Source organism: Paramormyrops kingsleyae, chromosome 19 (genome assembly GCF_048594095.1).
Source record: "Paramormyrops kingsleyae isolate MSU_618 chromosome 19, PKINGS_0.4, whole genome shotgun sequence".
Classification (NCBI taxonomy): domain Eukaryota; kingdom Metazoa; phylum Chordata; class Actinopteri; order Osteoglossiformes; family Mormyridae; genus Paramormyrops; species Paramormyrops kingsleyae.
The window spans coordinates 2640172-2657348 of record NC_132815.1 but is presented as its reverse complement, the minus strand read 5'-3'; the positions used below and the strand labels follow the sequence as shown (position 1 = coordinate 2657348).

Here is a 17177-nt window from a genome sequence, read left to right as displayed (position 1 = left end):
TGCTAACTACTGCACCCCTTTGCCAGCCCAAACCAAAACTACTTCATATCATAAAGAGCTTCAGATAATGTAGAAGACCTTCTTGATATGTCTTTACAGTTAAAAATGAAAATGATTCAACAGTCCTCAAGGACAGTTAAGGCGAGGTTTGGTGTGTGGCTCGGTGGGTTAGGACTCTCGTGTGTCAAGGTTAGTACTGTCTGACCTGGTTCCTCATGTTTCTTCCCTGTTTGGCCAGTAGATGTCACTGGCCATCCTGTCCTCTGTTATTCAGTCCTTCACCCTTGCGTGTTCTTCCTACTCCATGGTAGCTGCATAGCTCAGTGGGCTAAGCATGCAGCTCTGCGATTGAGGACCTGTTGGCTACACATTCAAACCCTGCTTAGATCTGGTCTCTCCTGCTTAATTTTCTTGTTGGTCTTTTATTCTCTGTGTTTGTAGTTTTGGGTTTTCCATCCCCCCGTATTTACGGGTGTTTTTTCTGTATTCGTTTTTCCCATCTGCGGTTTGCCCTCCTTGTGCTCTATTCTAGTTTACATGTATTTTTGGATTCTGTGATTAGTTTTGCTTTGTATTCTTAGCGTCTGATTAAGGTCTTCTAGTAGTCTGTTAAGTTCCCTAGTTCTGTGATTACCTCTGTTCATTGGTTCCACCTGTTGCCTTGTGTTCTCTGTGATTGGTTGATTAGTTAATCAACCAATCAACAAGCTAGAACATCTGAACTGGGGTGAGGTGAGATAACTGCTTGTGTGAACTGATTACTCCTGTGTCTTCATTAGCCCAGGTTAGTTTGGTGTATTTAGGTTCCTTTCTGTGTTTAGTGAGTCATTCTATGTGGTTCTGTAGGTGTTATGTGTGTGTATTTCTGGGTTACTTTGTTACTAAACCCCTTGTGTTCATGGAGCTGCCAGTGTATAGTCACCTTCTTTATGCCTGCGCCATGCCATGATTAGAAGGTTGTCGATTCAAATCCCAATGGCTCTGTTGGGCCATTGAGCAAAGCCCTTAACCCCCACAGAGTGATGTCACCGTTGGGCCCCTGAGCGAGGCCCTTAACCACGATTGCTCGAGGGACTAGCTGAACCTGAGTTTCCAAGTGTACGTTGCTTTGGGTGAAAGCGCCTGTAGGCGTGTGAGCACATGACCTAACTGGAATCTGCAGCTCACACTGGCCAAAAGGAGACACATACATTTCAATCTTTAAAAGATTTATGTAGCCATTGAGTACCAAGTACAATCATTTAATGATGTATGTGTCAATTGATTTGATATGGCCAGTGTTACCAGCAAAACCTCTGTCTTTAATTAATGTTAGCTTCATGTAACTTTTCCAAGGCTGATTTTAAATCTTTGGCATGGATCACGGCTTAGGCGCATGGCCCTTTAAAAAAAAATACGTTCTGGTTCTATCTCAGAAGGACATCCTGGACAAAAAAACCACGAGAAAAAAATTATTTAAAAAACTCAAATAGGCTCTTGCTCATTTATCACTATATCGGTCTGTTACAAATGCACATTTCTTCAATTAATCCCCAGAGTATCTCCTAATAACCCATGAGACTAAAATAGTTCTTTTTGCAATTTGTCTTGGCAGGAGGCATCATTCCAAAGTGTTTTTTAATGTAATGTCAAGGGAATTAATATGCAAACACCTGCGTTTTAAGGCAGGGGCCAGGGGGCGGGATGCTAGGACTTAAATTGGATGTAAAGTGAATTACAGTTATTATTGCACAAGACAAAGCATTTAAATTGCCTTATTGTGAATTAGCCTGCATGTGAAAATCAAGGACAAAAGCTCAGGCATTATAAGACACTCCTCAAAACGTTGTCAAAGATGTGTTTTTTCAGTGGGCTGTGCTGTCATAGTTTGATTGGTTTAAAATCTCCCTCTGTGTTTCACTGCTGTAATTACAACTGTCGTCCTGCCACCTCGGGGTCAAGTTAACATGGTGGCAAGATGAAGCACAAAGCAGCTGTAGAGTGTTTAATTTTTCTTGTAACTGTACAATTTATGCTGTTACCCGTGTTGCATGTGGTATGTTTCAAAACACTGCATCTGATTTTAAAGTTGAATACCTGAATACAGTTAGAATTTAGTTTATGCAATTTGGTTTAACTTAAAGAGGATAAAAGATATTAGAAGCTGACCTTGTTGGCACCAGCAAGTTCTTTGTAATTAAAATTTTCCCCGCCGCTGGTTGTCAGTGGTCTCACTGGCTCTGATGTTCCCAGCCCCTACTGCTTACTGGTTAGATGGTCTTGTTTACTACGGTTAATGTGAAAGCTTAAGGATGACTTACAAGCAGCTGTCTACAGGGTTACTAGTGTACTCAGCTCTGCTGTACTAATCACATACAAATCTCCCTAATTACGCCTTGCTGTCAGTTGCTCCCTCCAGCTATCTGTCAGTTGTTGAAACATTTTCTTTAATGGCTGTGGCTTATGGGCATCAGTGTGTGAGGGTGGGGGGGGGGGGGCATGCTGTAATATTCATGATATACAAGCCTAATATAATCTTCCCAACTCTTTGTTGTATCAAAAAGAAACATCCTTTTGGGGGTTAAACATCCTTGAGTGCTTCGTCAAGTCAATCCAAAATTATTCATTGCAGGTTGTGGTGACCTCCCTCTTCAAGAAGCGAAAAAAAAACCGGCGTGTCAGAAGTGAAAGAGAAGCAGGAGGACCTTGAACGGGAAGGGGCCCCTCCCCCACACCGAGCCGGCTGGCGTGTCCCCACAGTGTGCGTGCTGGAGAAGGAAGGACGGGAGAAGCGAGGAGAGCCAAAGATCATTTCCAGAAGCGTCACAGCCGCCCAGCCACCGCTTGGCGGGTTACGGCGTACCAGCCTCTGCCTACTGCTGCTTATTCACCGTAACGATGTTAATGAGACAGTCTGGCCTCGCTGTGCCTTCATTACCGATGCCACACGACTGACGTAGTCCTTACACAGGACAGGAAGGTCATGCGAGGAATGCAGACAGTGAAGCGGACCCTCCGAGAGCCAAGTGGGAATTATTTGCCAAACATTTTGGACAACATCGGTAGCAACTGGCTTTGCGGTGCACCATGCAGTGTGATTACAAATGACTCAACGGGACCGTCTGGTAAACAAAATGAAAGAACTCGCGCGCACAACTTTGAAAGCTTCGGTGTTGTAAACACTGACTGCCAAGCAGCCGAAGTTATCGGGCCGATAGCCAAGCGAAATTCTGTGTTAATGTGAGAGGTTTAACTTTTCAATGTTGGCCTACAGCCAGAGATGGACAGACTGTTTGGAAAAGTGAAAAATAAAACCATTCTGACGAGGATAGCTTGTATTTTTTTTAAACTACAGGGACATCTGCTGTGCTGCAATGAGAAACATCTTAGAAGAGCATTACAATTACCCAGGTCCAACTGTTAACTCCACCTTAGCACTTGGTCTTACAGGACACTGACCTGATTGCCAGCAGAGGCTCAGAGTGGCACTTCCTGCCTGTACCCCCGGGGGATTAAGATGCCAATATGAAGGCAACAGTGGAGTCGCACACTGTGTTTCTTCTATTGCTGTGTTTTTTTTACATGCTAACTTCTGGAACCTTCTATTGCATTATTCATCTGATTTAGGCTTGACGAGTTAAAAAATAATGAATCCCCTCGGTATTCTGCATTTACACTTTACATTATACACTCTATAATGTTACGGAGCAGCTGATCCTGCTGACGCTATATTTTTAGCGATATGCTTCGGTGAAACGTACCTCTCAGGATCTGAAGACAATGAGAATGTATAGTATCACATATTAGGGGCATTCTTGCGTTTTTGTTCCAATAGGGTACAAAGTTGTGTCATCTCAGGATAATGTCCAACTAAAGCAACTTCTCACAGATGTGTTAATAAGCCAACAAGCTACCAGTCAGTGTGGCGACAGGATTTAAATGGCATCATTATTTACACGGCGAAACACAGTTGCATAACATCAGGTACTTTTTGTCCTGTTCTTGCTTCAATAATTATCTGTAATTAATATGGGCAAAATAAATTAACAACAAAGACGATGGGACTACTCGGCACTTCAAAGGTATAAATTACATTTTAAATTCAATAGCTGCAGTCAAGATTGATCATATAACAGAATAAAATCCTTATGGTACAGTTTGGTCCTTTACACATTAATACAAAATGATATTTGACACATGAATTCGCCCACAAAGTGTGAACCATTTATGAGTGACTCATCATTTAGTTTTTTTTTTTAATCAGGTTATGCAGTAAAATGAACTTAGAAGAAGATATAGGACTCTACATTTTACACCCGCCTCATGTTTGCTGACACACTTTTCCCGGCCAGCACGCACTTGGTTTAAATAGCAGATTTAAACCATGCGTCCGTCTGAGCGCCCGTGGGCGTTGGTCTTAAAGTGAAGTCGCTGGGGCGTCTCTGTTTACACGCAGCGGAAAGCAATCGCGTTTTTGACCAAGAAAAATCTGGTCCAAAGTCAACGGCACAGTATTTCACCGTTATTTTAAGGGCTTGTTATAAAGTCAGCGACACGCATCTGAATGGGCACCGGCATGGAGCGCGCACGCTGCCTGTTACGCCCTCAGGGACGCAGCGTGCACCGGAGATGGGGACTGGAGCCGCATTCGAGTTGCTCTTAAATTGACTTCTGACTCGACTCAGCTCGTTATTTTTTGACTTGGACTCGACTCCGATTCGTTGATAGTGTCTCGTGAACAATAAGAGTCTTTAAGGCTCTGCTGAACTCTCTACACATGCGAAGCATTGAGTGTGCGACTCGTTAAAGACATGATGGTGCGTGACGTCAGGTGACATCGGGAAACAACACGCGGACCCAATCTGACGAAGCGCAGGATATCCCGAATGTGATGCCGAGTTTTATTTTACATTAGAAGGCACTGCTTAGAAATAGGCGTTGCTTAACCTGTATGGTAAATTATATAAACATTGTGTTATACAGTGATATGGATTGGCATAGATCGCCATAAATCTAATAATTTAGCAGGTATATTCCAAAAACGTTTCTGACATTCCCATCCAAGTCAAGCTGTATTTTCTTACCACTCAGAAAGCGCCCGCACCTCTTCATTGTACCCCGAGTACGACGTGTAGTGGTATGTCTTAAATTATTTGTAGCTTTGTCACGCGTTCAATTTTAACTGTTTTTAATAAAGTAAAAACAGAACGCCAGCAACTAATTCGATTGAACAGTAATATCACTGACCGCTTTCCCGTAACTAAAAGAGCGGCACGACTGCACACATTAATTTAACTTTTTAACACGGAGTTTGTGGTGTTACTTGCATAATCATTTAACTGCACACACACACACACACACACACACAGTCTGACAGGCTTTCAGCACAGCAGTTTGTGCATACATGTATGGTCCAAATCATTAATTTATGCCAAAATTTCCTGAAAGGGATGTCTTCATCATAATGTTATTTTTGAGAAAGTCTTAGTTTTAAAATCTACATGATATACATTGGGAAAGTGCTTAGGTCCAAAAAATGTATTGCTTCAAAGGCATTTGAAATAGTATTTACTTTGAAAATGTATATAAGCTCAAAGGAACTATGAGGCAGCAATTTTTAACTGTCTGTGTGTTGATTCCTATTTAGTCACATCAGTTACTAATAGGGAAAAACAAATAGGTGGTTAAATTTTTGATAAATATTAATGTCAAATTGGAACCACGTTGAAGACTTGAGACTTGACTCAGACTCTGTTTTTGTAACTCATGAACATCTGTGGCACAAAAGACTAAAAATAAAAAGATCAGAATGCAAAAGATTAAAACATTAAAGTTTACATCAAAATATTTTAAGATACATGTCATAAGGGTTAGTCATACTATTAATCAGAATTACAGTAACTAATTGAACAGGACTAAGTACAACCATGCATCTGGTATTGCGGCTATTTGTCCACCATTAAACTAGCAGAAGTAGGTTGGCCAAACCCTAAAGAAGTAATCGCCATGTGCTTCACACTGTGCGATTCAGATCGTTAAAATAGAGCCCATATAGTTTTCCTGATGCTACTGTATAATCATGTAAACAGACCACGCTGGCTTCTCCAGTCTTCACATGGATATTGCCAAGATGAAACAAGGAAAACGGTGTTTCCACTCGGAAACATGATTGGAACTTGGCCTTGGGGCCAAGACATGTTATAATCGTCCACTATAATGCCGGAAGGAGAGCAGGGCGGTTATGATTGATGTCTACATCAATAAATCTGGGCACAATTCTATTTTCAAATACAGAACTGCCAACTTGCTGTCTTTTCATCACTATGATTTTTTCATGAGCGAACAAAAAAAAATGTCTATATTTTTCAAAGTCTAAGAAGCCCTCTAAACTCAAAAGGAACCCTTGAATGCTTTATACATACCCAACTTCCAGATGCCACAGAGCAGCAATGCATCTATTAGACCAATTATAAAACAGTCAATATATCACAGATATATGAACAAACTTGTCTATTTGTTTTTGAGATATATTTGAAAACATAGCTGACAAAAATCCATTGTTGATGAATAAACCGAACCCTTCACCCTGGTTTGCTGACCATGCTGCTGTAATTTATCATAACCTCAAGTGGTGAGTGAATGAGAAAAAGGATATTGTTGATTGCATGTAGGCAGTTAAATTTGCTGATTATACTGACAATGTCAAAAACAAAGAGAACATATTTCCAAATGCTGAAGAGCGCTGGGCTGCACGGGCTCACATTCTGGGGTAGAATGGTGGGTCTGGAGCCAGCCCCCCGAGGTCAGAAACGCAGTGACAGTTGCATTTGTTTCCGATAAATTAAAAACAAATCTGGCCATTTGGTGCCATGCCTGCTAAATTGAAAAGTCTAATCATAGCCTTCCTGACTGGAATCACGGCCTTCCTGACTGGAATCATGGCCTTCCTGACTGGAATCATGGCCTTCTTGGATAGAATCATGGCATTCCTGACTGGAATCACGGCCTTCCTGACTGGAATCATGGCTTTCCTGGATAGAATCATGGCCTTCCTGACTGGAATCATGGCCTTCCTGACTGGAATCATAGCCTTCCTGACTGGAATCATGGCCTTCCTGACTGGAATCATGGCCTTCTTGGATAGAATCATGGCATTCCTGACTGGAATCATGGCCTTCCTGACTAGAATCATGGCCTTCTTGGATGGAATCATAGCCTTCCTGACTGGAAACATGGCCTTCCTGACTGGAATCATGGCCTTCTTGGATAGAATCATGGCATTCCTGACTGGAATCATGGCCTTCCTGACTGGAATCATGGCCTTCTTGGATGGAATCATGGCCTTCCTGGATGGAATCACGGCCTTCCTGACTGGAATCATGGCCTTCCTGACTGGAATCATGGTCTTCCTGACTGGAATCATGGCCTTCCTGACTGGAATCATGGTCTTCCTGACTGGAATCATAGCTTTCCTGACTGGAGTCATGGCCTTCCTGACTGGAATCATGGCCTTCCTGACAGGAATTATGACCTTCCTGGATGAAATCACGGCCTTCCTGACTGGAATCATGGCCTTCCTGACTGGAATCATGGTCTTCCTGACTGGAATCACGGCCTTCCTGACTGGAATCATGGCCTTCCTGACTGGAATCATGGTCTTCCTGACTGGAATCATAGCTTTCCTGACTGGAATCATAGCTTTCCTGACTGGAATCATGACCTTCTTGACTGGAATCATGACCTTCTTGACTGGAATCATGGCTTTCCTGACTGGAATCATGACCTTCCCGGCTGTAGTAATTTATAGCTGAGCCAGGAACGTGGCAGACATCAGAGACGGAGGAGAAAAACTCTCAAAGCGACATCAATTATAAATGACATCAAAGAACGCTGGTTTCAAAACACCAAACCCATGTTTAAAACAAACAAACCAAATAAATTACTCAAGATGTTTCTTTCTATAACTTGCCTTGCAATGTACCGGGTCAAAAAAAATTGAGAAAGCTTCATTATCGCGGTAGGGAGCTATATTCCCTTCTCATAACAATATCAGGCCTTCAGTTTCTAGACTAAAAAGTGATTATGTTGCGTTCACCTTTATAAGACGTTTGCCATACCCTAACCACGTTCCACACAGCTCACAACAGAACTGCACATTGTGTCAACTAGAGAGTGCTTTGGCCACAACACTTCAGGCAAAAAAAAGTGGAAATAAAAAGTGATACGTGTGACCTTAAAAGTGAAAGGTGTGCAAAACTCGGGTGTGAAATATTTGACCGGAAATCTGCGGCCTCACTGGGGACCCGCTGGTGTTTAAGAGACATTTTAACTAGCCTGCCCTTTATGGTTCCCCAACATGCACCGCTTAATCCCTGTACGGCACTGCAGGAATGGAAAAGCACAGATTTCCTGCACATTTCTAAGGATTAGCCCCCCCCCCCCCCTCCAACGCCCCATGTTCAGCTGAGCAAAGAGCAGTCAATCTGTCAGTCAATATTAATATTCAGTGGAAGACATAATGGAAACTCTCCCCACCAGAGTATGTACGCCTATGGCAGGCAAACAAACTGCAATCCCACACCTTGATGGTATTTAGTTATAGTCTTTGTCAATTTCTCTGCTTCAGAAATGTCAGCGGCGAATGCGAGAGCACAGGTGTGGTACCACTGAGACTGAAAGACAGAAGCTGAACCTCCTGCTTCGTTCTGAAGCTTATTCCTTCATGCTGCTTTTAAGCAACATTTCACTTTCACTCCTCCTGCTTACCAGAGGAACAGAGGTGCGACTGCGCTGCGAATGAAGATAAATGAGGAGAATACAGCCTTAGTCCACAAAGCCCACCTGGATTAAATTACAGTTCCTGCGGACTACAGTTCAAGTGAGATCAGAGCCAATCGAAACAGGAAAGGAATGCAAAGAAAAACTGAGGTCGAAGTAAAAAGCTGTTGTAAAAATACGAAATAAAATACATTTTTTAAAAATAGTTTGCAAGTGGACAATTATTTTCCTATAAGATACACGTAATGAATTCAATAAATGTCTTGGTAGACCTGCAAGACTCTTAACTGAGGTTGGCAGGAGAGAATTTGTGGATTGTGTGTTTGAATGGCAGAATCAGTAATGACATATTCAAATGTTTTTCATGGTTCAATAGGGACAGAAGCCCCCCCCCCCCGCCCCAGCAGTTGAGATCACCCCCTCATGAATATGCTAATTAGCTTGGACGGGGGGATTCCAGCAGCGAGCGGAGAGTGCGCTTGTGGACACTCCAACCGAACGTGTGATTTTGTGAAAGCTAGAGAGAACTACACGTGTGTAATCATCAGCCTATGGACGGCATGGGGGAAGCAAATCAAAGAGAGAATTCCATTTTTTAAAAGGATCAAATGACGGGAAGCAGCGGGCACACCATCAACCCATCTCTGTGTTTCCGTTTTCCCGGCGAAAACGGTCCATCAAACCGGGCTGAGTTCAGTGTGTGGAGCTCAGAACGTAGCACAAGCCGGAGTTTATGAAAGCATCCCCCTATTCAAAAGTGCATGGGAAATGCGCTGCTGCCTTGCACTGGTGCCTCGGTAAGATCTGAAGAAAGAGGCACAGAAAGCAGCGGCGGAACTTGCGAGGGTGTCATTGTACAGACAAGTCAAAGGCACGGTGGCTCAGGCACAGGGTTCCAGCTGCAAAGAGCAAGCGGCAGGCCGGATGTCTACAGAGCCGCTGGGGATCCCCGAGTGACCTCGTCAATGCAGGCCTCCCGTGTCTCACTCCGGCTAAATGAAGCCAAGGACTGATAAGCGGCCAAGGCTTCTGCGAACAAAACCGTTCACATCCAAAACTTCCGCACGTATATAATGCGCTCTCCATAAAAATCACAGCGCCAGCAGTTCTCTCACAATACAACCGTGGCGGTCTATCTGACAGATTTAATTATGACACCGAATGCGGTGGATGTGCTGCTCACACCTCCTCCTCAAAAACGCTACACGGCAGATGTACGGCCAGAAACACATCAGGGGAACGGGTCCCCTGGCAGATTCAGGGGGCCCCATACATCATAGGGCCCCTTGTTTATGTAAAATTGACAACGCTTTACATTAACTGCACCTTCATAATGCTTTTATACTGCATTCATAAAAAGTTCAGTGCACCTTCATAATGTATTCATTAAGTATTCATAAAACATTCATAAACATCATGCATGTACACCTTAACATCCTAACATCCCTTAACAACTGTAACATACATTAATAACAAACATTTTATAATAATAACAAACTTTATAATTGTATAATCATGAAATGTTTGTCATTAATGTACATTAAAGCTGTTAAGGGATGTTAGGATGTTACTTGCATGCTGTTTATGAATGTTCAATGAATGCATTATGAATGCATTATGAAGGTGCACTAAATACAAAGCATTACTGTAAAATTATATGGACAAAAAGGGCCAGGGGGCCCAGAATTTCCAGCTCCGCCCCTAACTACGGTTAATGAATGTTGAGGTTCCTGGGTCTTTTGGGTGAACAAGCCCCCCGGCCCTTCGCCTTCCCATCTGATAGGCGCCTAGACGCTTCTGTATGATTGGCTGGTCAGCAGCCGCAGCGGTCCGAAGGTCTAAGCGCCCATCGGTCGCTAATGCGGAGTTTGGTCTGAATAAGCAAATATGATGTTTGTGACGATGGTCTTTAATTAGGCAACGGATCAAATCAAGCAGCGGAAATCCTTCACATGTCTAATCGCTTGGAGTTTAAAAGTTTAGTCTAGAAAATGTTCAGCTTATAAATTCTAGTCACTAATCCTGACCTCATTTGTGGACAGCAGGTCCTGTTTAAAGTCACAATGTGCAATTACACCGAATCTGATGAGGAATCAATGCATGTTTCGAATTAAATGTTTAAATGGGATGCACAAGAATGGCTTCGTAAAGCAAAAAGTTTCTGTTGCCGTCATGGGAACAGCAATGCTCAGGTCTTACCGACAGCAGCAGGGATGGACACATGACCCCGATGGTCAGCTGACCTCTTGTGAGCCTATTAGTGCTTCTCTCTTTGAAGCGTTCAATTCAAGCGCCAGGAACCAGCTACTTTGGCTAAATGTGCGATAACCAGCAATCGCGCTAAACGTGCCATATGTCTGAAGCAAAGAAAATGCGGCGTCGTGACTGGAAGGTGACAATGGGTATCGAAAAGGATGCAAGTGACCAATCATGGGCAAAGACAAGCAGCACGAACCAGAACCATGTGCGACACAGGCAGGCTGCCATATTGGTGCTCTCACTGCTGATACGCCAAGAAGCAGAGGAAGATGATGGAAACAGACTCTCCTTTACCTCACCTGCATGTACCGTGAATGGTCATTACTCATCTCTGGGCCCTCAGGGGTCCTTGGGGCCACACAAAGGCGAGCTGGAATATGTACTGGATGGATAATTTATCACTTTGAATGTCCTTTGGCTCTGTCTTAATTAGCATTGGACCAACACGTTTGAACAAAAATAAAACATAGCATTACATTACTGCAGCTGCGAGTCTGCGTTCTGTCATTAGCTGACTGTGACAAAGAGTTCTGTTGCGGTGAAAAATAATTGGAGCCAAGGGATGGCGGCCTTAAGCTGAACAGGATTCCTCAACTGGCTGTTAAATTAATGTGCCAGGAAGTCGTCAGGCACCTGCTGAAAAGGTCGTGTTGTTTCCTCACTGAGGAGCAAAGCATATGTTTAACCTGTGACAATAAAACAAACAAACGAATAAATAAAAATGTAACATTTTCCCACAAATTAGAATGAATAAGGAGCTAAATGTGAAAATAAAGGAGATTCTTCTTAGTCGAGTACATGGAAAAAGTCAAAGTCAACTTTACTGTCATTGTGCATGTTAACGACGAAGTAACGACTCCCAGTAAATCAGAGTACAGTAATAAACACACAGTAACATACTGTACAGTAATAAACACACAGTAACATACTGTAAGTAATAAACACACAGTAACATACAGTAAGTAATAAACACACAGTAACATACTGTACAGTAATAAACACACAGTAACATACTGTAAGTAATAAACACACAGTAACATACAGTAAGTAATAAACACACAGTAACATACTGTAAGTAATAATATTTGTAAATAGTGCAACAGTTGTTTCTGGGGGATGTGAAAGGGCCATAAACATGGACCTAAAAGCAAAAGGTGATCAGAGACACTGGAGCCTGTAGGGCACCAGCTAACTGCAGTATCTGTGACTGGTTACCATTTCAGTGCCAGGAAAACAAGTTCCCATGGAAGACTATGGAAATAGACGCTTTCGGTCATTAAGGCACGCTGGTCCGAGAGGAGCTTCAGAAAGCCATGTCTGATGGGCCGCGACGACTTGAGACATTTTCCTGTGGAGTGAGGGAATGAAACTTAGGGTTATGGAAACTCCAGGAATTTAGCAGAGAAAGCAACACCTCTGGTAGAGACTGGGAGAGGATGGTTTGTAGAGAGCAGGCTGCAGGAGGAGGAGAATAAAAGGCAGTCAGAATAAAAGTAAAGACTGATTATAAGGAGAAATAAAAGAGTAATGATCTATAGTGGACCTGAGTGAAAACATGAGTTAGGATAATATTCGGTCAAGAGATATTACAGTAATTGTTAAACAAGGTCAGACATTGCAATACAGCAAATGTTGCACACAGGAGCCAACCAGGATTCTGAACAGATACTAAATCGTATTGAAGGCAGGTTTAGGTCAGTATTGGACAATGTAAAAATTTTGACCAGAAGAAAGACAGAATGGGATATCTGAAGAAAGGTAAACTAAATATAGTTTACCTTTCTAACTAAGTATAGAAAATACTTTGTACCATATACAGTAACGACAATCACCAGCACCCACAGGATTCTGATCTGAGACCAAACAGGAAACATCAGCCGAAAGCCTTGATGATAGGAGGGAGAGATGATAAGTCAGAAATGACAGTGTCGCCCGCGGACCGATTGGCAGATTGAAAACGGTGGATTTAGCAGATGCTACTGATGAGAAGCACATCAAGCAAATACGTCTCATTTAGTGCGAAGCATCGGAACAGGCCAGAGCGGTGATACTGAGATACCTACGAAATACGCGTGACGAAGGCTGAGGGAAAAACGTGCAGATTAAATTAAGTTGTCATGCTTATAATACTCTTTCATAATATTCTACCAGTTGTGGGTTTAATTTGCTGCTTAGGTATTTAAACACAATTTTGCCGTATATTTTCCAGCCTTAGCGCCCCCAGGTTCCCCCAGGTTGTATTATTGCTAAGCCAACACTTCAGGTCTTAGTGGTGGTTTGGACCTGGACCGTGAGAATCTCTCTGTAAACAGGCATCATGCCACCAATTCGCATCAGTCAGCTGCAGTAGCTTAAAAGCATCGGCCCTGGCTGCTTACATTCACTGCGTTTCTCATCCTTACATGCATCACATACAGTGATTGTTTGATTTTTGTTGATTTTATTTCCAAACCTGGCGAATCCTTAGAAAGGAGGATTTTCAGTGTCGCTGTTTCTCACTGGCACAGAAGATTTGTTCCCAACCTCAACCAGAGCTTCTGCAAACTGCCAGATTAAATAAGAATCTCTTTCCCAGCAAGAAGGGGGAAAGATGTGACATTTACATTACATTGATATGTTTGGCAGACGCTTCTGTCCAAAGCAATGAACATTTGAGGCAAATAGCACTTTACAAACAAACGGCTGCTGAGGAGGCGACTGGGCGTAAGTGCAGCCTGGCTGAGCTTCCAGTGAACGTCCAGGTACGAGTGTAAGCAGGACTGGAGCAGGAGATACGCAACATCTACGTAATTATTGTGAATTATGACAAAATTGACTAAAATCTGAATAAATTTGCCATATTGTCCACATTCATGCCTTTTCCAGTAGGACGGCCAGTGGCTTTTGTTTTGATTGCATTGCACCTACTAATTACTGAACCCTTCTCTTTGGGGAGCACTAACTTCTCTAGTGGCTATTTTTTAGAGCCAAAGAGAAATGAAAGAGATTTTTTCCCCCAGGGGGGGCCCTTGGTTTCGCACAGGCTCCAGGCTGTAGTGCACGTTTCTCGGCACAATAATTTACTACTTCAGCTGAATTTATTGTATTACCTTGCTATGGTGACCAGGACAAGGACACGTGTCCCCAGCCTGAGGGATTCCCAGCAGACAGTGAGGCCTTCTTCAGCATCTGTTATCGCAGGAGAATTCTGTCACAAGTTTTGATTCCATGGTGCAGATCTTCTCCTATGCGACAGCGATTCAGACATGATTTTTACGTCTATAATACCACAGCGAAAGCAAAAATCTTCCTTGTACTCCCACATTCTCTCTATTACGCTCATTTCAAAGCATGAAACAAAAAGTAAAATATTATAAGATAATCTAAGTCTAAGTAAAATTAAAAAAATATCTCTCTTTTGGCAGCCTTTGTGAAGGACTCTCACTCACGGCTCACTGCTATAAAATGTCTTTCATTTGCTCTTCTTATCTTGTTCTTGTCTTTTCTTATTTCTCCGTCAGTGATTCAGTAGAGTGGGGGCCGTCCTGTAATTGTCAGTCTATTTTTGTCCCTTCTCCATGTCACCCTTTTGCTTATTTCGCTGCAAAGTCTGAGGAAGCTTCTGATGAGAACTCAAAGGAGAGTGGCAGGATGAAGCAGCGCATACTGAGCGGGTCCCCGGGCCGGCGGCAGACAAGCAATCGATAAGCTCTGACATTATGGCGCTACGTCAAACTGCAAAATATGAGAAATGACAACTTTGGTGTTAAACTTTCGCTAAAGTCGACGTGCTTCACATGACGGATGAGGAACGCCGCTCACTAGCTAGGTGTGGTCCAGGATGATGCTGTAGTTCGTGTACTGGGCTAGGAACCACCTAAAACTTGAAGGCCCATACGCTTTGAAGGACATTCCTGTTAGATGGGTGAGCATGGCACTGAACCATCGCTCCACTATGCGGAGATGCTAGGTGTGATGGTTTCCGACCTTGTCAGGCGCGTGACCTTCAACAGCTCCTGGGCTGGGATTTGGCAGTGGACTCATGCTGACGCATTCCACGTGTCTCGCATTCTTGTTTGAATGTATAAATCAGTGTGCCCCCCCCAGTAATTCTGAGCCAGCATGTAACGATGGCTCTGTTCCCGCTGCTTCCCCCCCCCCCAAAGCCCAGGTGCTTGACTCTTCCCAGTTCCCCCTGTAACCCCCCTCCACCCTGCTCCTGAAAAGAAAAGAAAAAAAAACTCTAATCCTCCAGTCACTTAAGTCACATTGTTCTGCGGTCCAGCCCACCTGTAGGTAAAGGGGCTCGTAACACACTGACTTTGGAAAACAGCAGCAAAGTTAACTTTGATTCTTCGCCTTTTCTTCTGCTTTTCCATCCATCCACCCACCCATCCATCCTGTGGCTGCTTCTGGTTGTGGGTTCTGGAGACCCTGAGCCTTGCAGTTACAGGGAACAACTCTGGGGCTCATCCTGAATAGCATGTTTAACACATGCTGAAGATGACATTTACCCATCAAAACTGGCTGGCAAAATGCAACCTCAAAGGACGACAGGTAAAAACAATGCATATCAAAAATCAAAATGTGTAGAAAAATTGCTTACCATTACATAAGAACATAAGAAATTTACAAACGAGAGGAGGCCATTCGGCCCATCAAGCTCGTTTGGGGAGAACTTAACTAATAGCTCAGATTTGTTAAAATCTTATCTAGCTCTGATTTAAAGGAACCCATGGTTTTAGCTTCCGCTACACTAGCAGGAAGACTATTCCATACTCTGACTACATGCTGTGTTATCTAATAAAAATAATTAATTCAAGAATTTTGCATACTATTCACATCAAAGAAATTTGCATCCATGGTGAAAATATGATTCTCTTGTTGCACAGGAAGTCATGTATAGTGTACAGGAAGTCATGTATAGTGTACAGGAAGTCATGTATAGTGTATGAATATTAATAACAACAACAACAAACATGGAACATTTGAAAATTTACCTGGAAGAAGACGTATCAGCATAGTGCCCCGACACACGGTGAGATTTATGATAAAAAGGGACCCAAAAATCAGTTTCTGAACTGCAGTTTGCTTGAACCTTGAGGCTGTAACATTTCAGAATCGATTGTCAGATGCCATTCACATTACCAAAAGGTGATTGGAAGAGTTTTTCAACAAAATCCATTCCAAATGCAGCACCTGAAGTTTGCCAAAATCATTGGAATTACGACTGGAATCGCACGTGGTGGTTTGATAAGACAGCGGCCCGGCTTTTTGGTCAAACACAACATCGACATGTTTGTTGACCAAAGGGCACAGCATTCAAAGAATCGGTCTGGGACTCACTGTCACATGTGCTGGATCACTGATGCTTCGAGGCTGTTTTGTTGCAGGTGGCCCAGGAGCCTTTGTGAACATCAAAAGCATCACAAAGTCCATGAAATACCAGGACATTTTAGTCAAAAACCAAGCTTCCTCTGCCAGAAGGATGAAACTTGGCCATGGATGGACCTTTCAACAAGATAATGACCCCAAGCACACATCTAAATCAACACAGAAATGGTTGCCAGGATTCATATTTAATAAGATTTAATCTCAGTCTGCAGATTGGAACCCTACTGAGAGCCTGCGGTGTTGAAGAGGGCCGTCCACCAGCGTGAGCCCAAGAATGTTAGAGAATTGGAGTTACACTGCAAGGAGGAATGTCCAGTGTCCCTCTACAAGGGCTCTCAACCGAGATAAAAGGTACAGAGAGAGAGTCGGTGCCGTCGTCCTTGTCATTAAACTAGGGGTCGCCAATATTTGTGAAACCTACATCTTCCAATTCACATGGTATTACTAAATCATGTTCTTTGTTCAAAAATAACTACATTCTGTTACAATGAAACACAAGACTTGCACTATTGCCCCCGTGGTTCATCCTGTACAGTAAGATTTAACGTTCATGAGGGTTGCAAATAATTCTAGCACTGAGTGTAAGAATCAAGACAGCTAGTTTACGCTATAAAGCACGCTAGAGAAACACGTTCCTTTGCCCACATGCACTAGAATCCTGATGTATCTGCAGGAGGAAATGCAGTGAGGCGGCAGCCGATTGGTGCTCTGCAGAGTCCTACAAACCTGAAGGACTTCCCTACACTGCCTAGACCTCACCCCCGTCACACATAGCAGCTGAGTAGAAA

The 17177-nt window shown here is 43.1% G+C and overlaps 1 long non-coding RNA gene across 1 annotated transcript; it reads left to right on the top strand.

Annotated features, from left to right (window-relative positions):
• The first annotated feature begins 727 nt into the window (after window positions 1-727).
• Window positions 728-3308, top strand: LOC111843056 (uncharacterized). Its single transcript, XR_002838051.1, has 2 exons — window positions 728-784; window positions 2612-3308. It is a non-coding gene; the product is annotated as an uncharacterized lncRNA (long non-coding RNA).
• Window positions 3309-17177: the final 13869 nt, after the last annotated feature.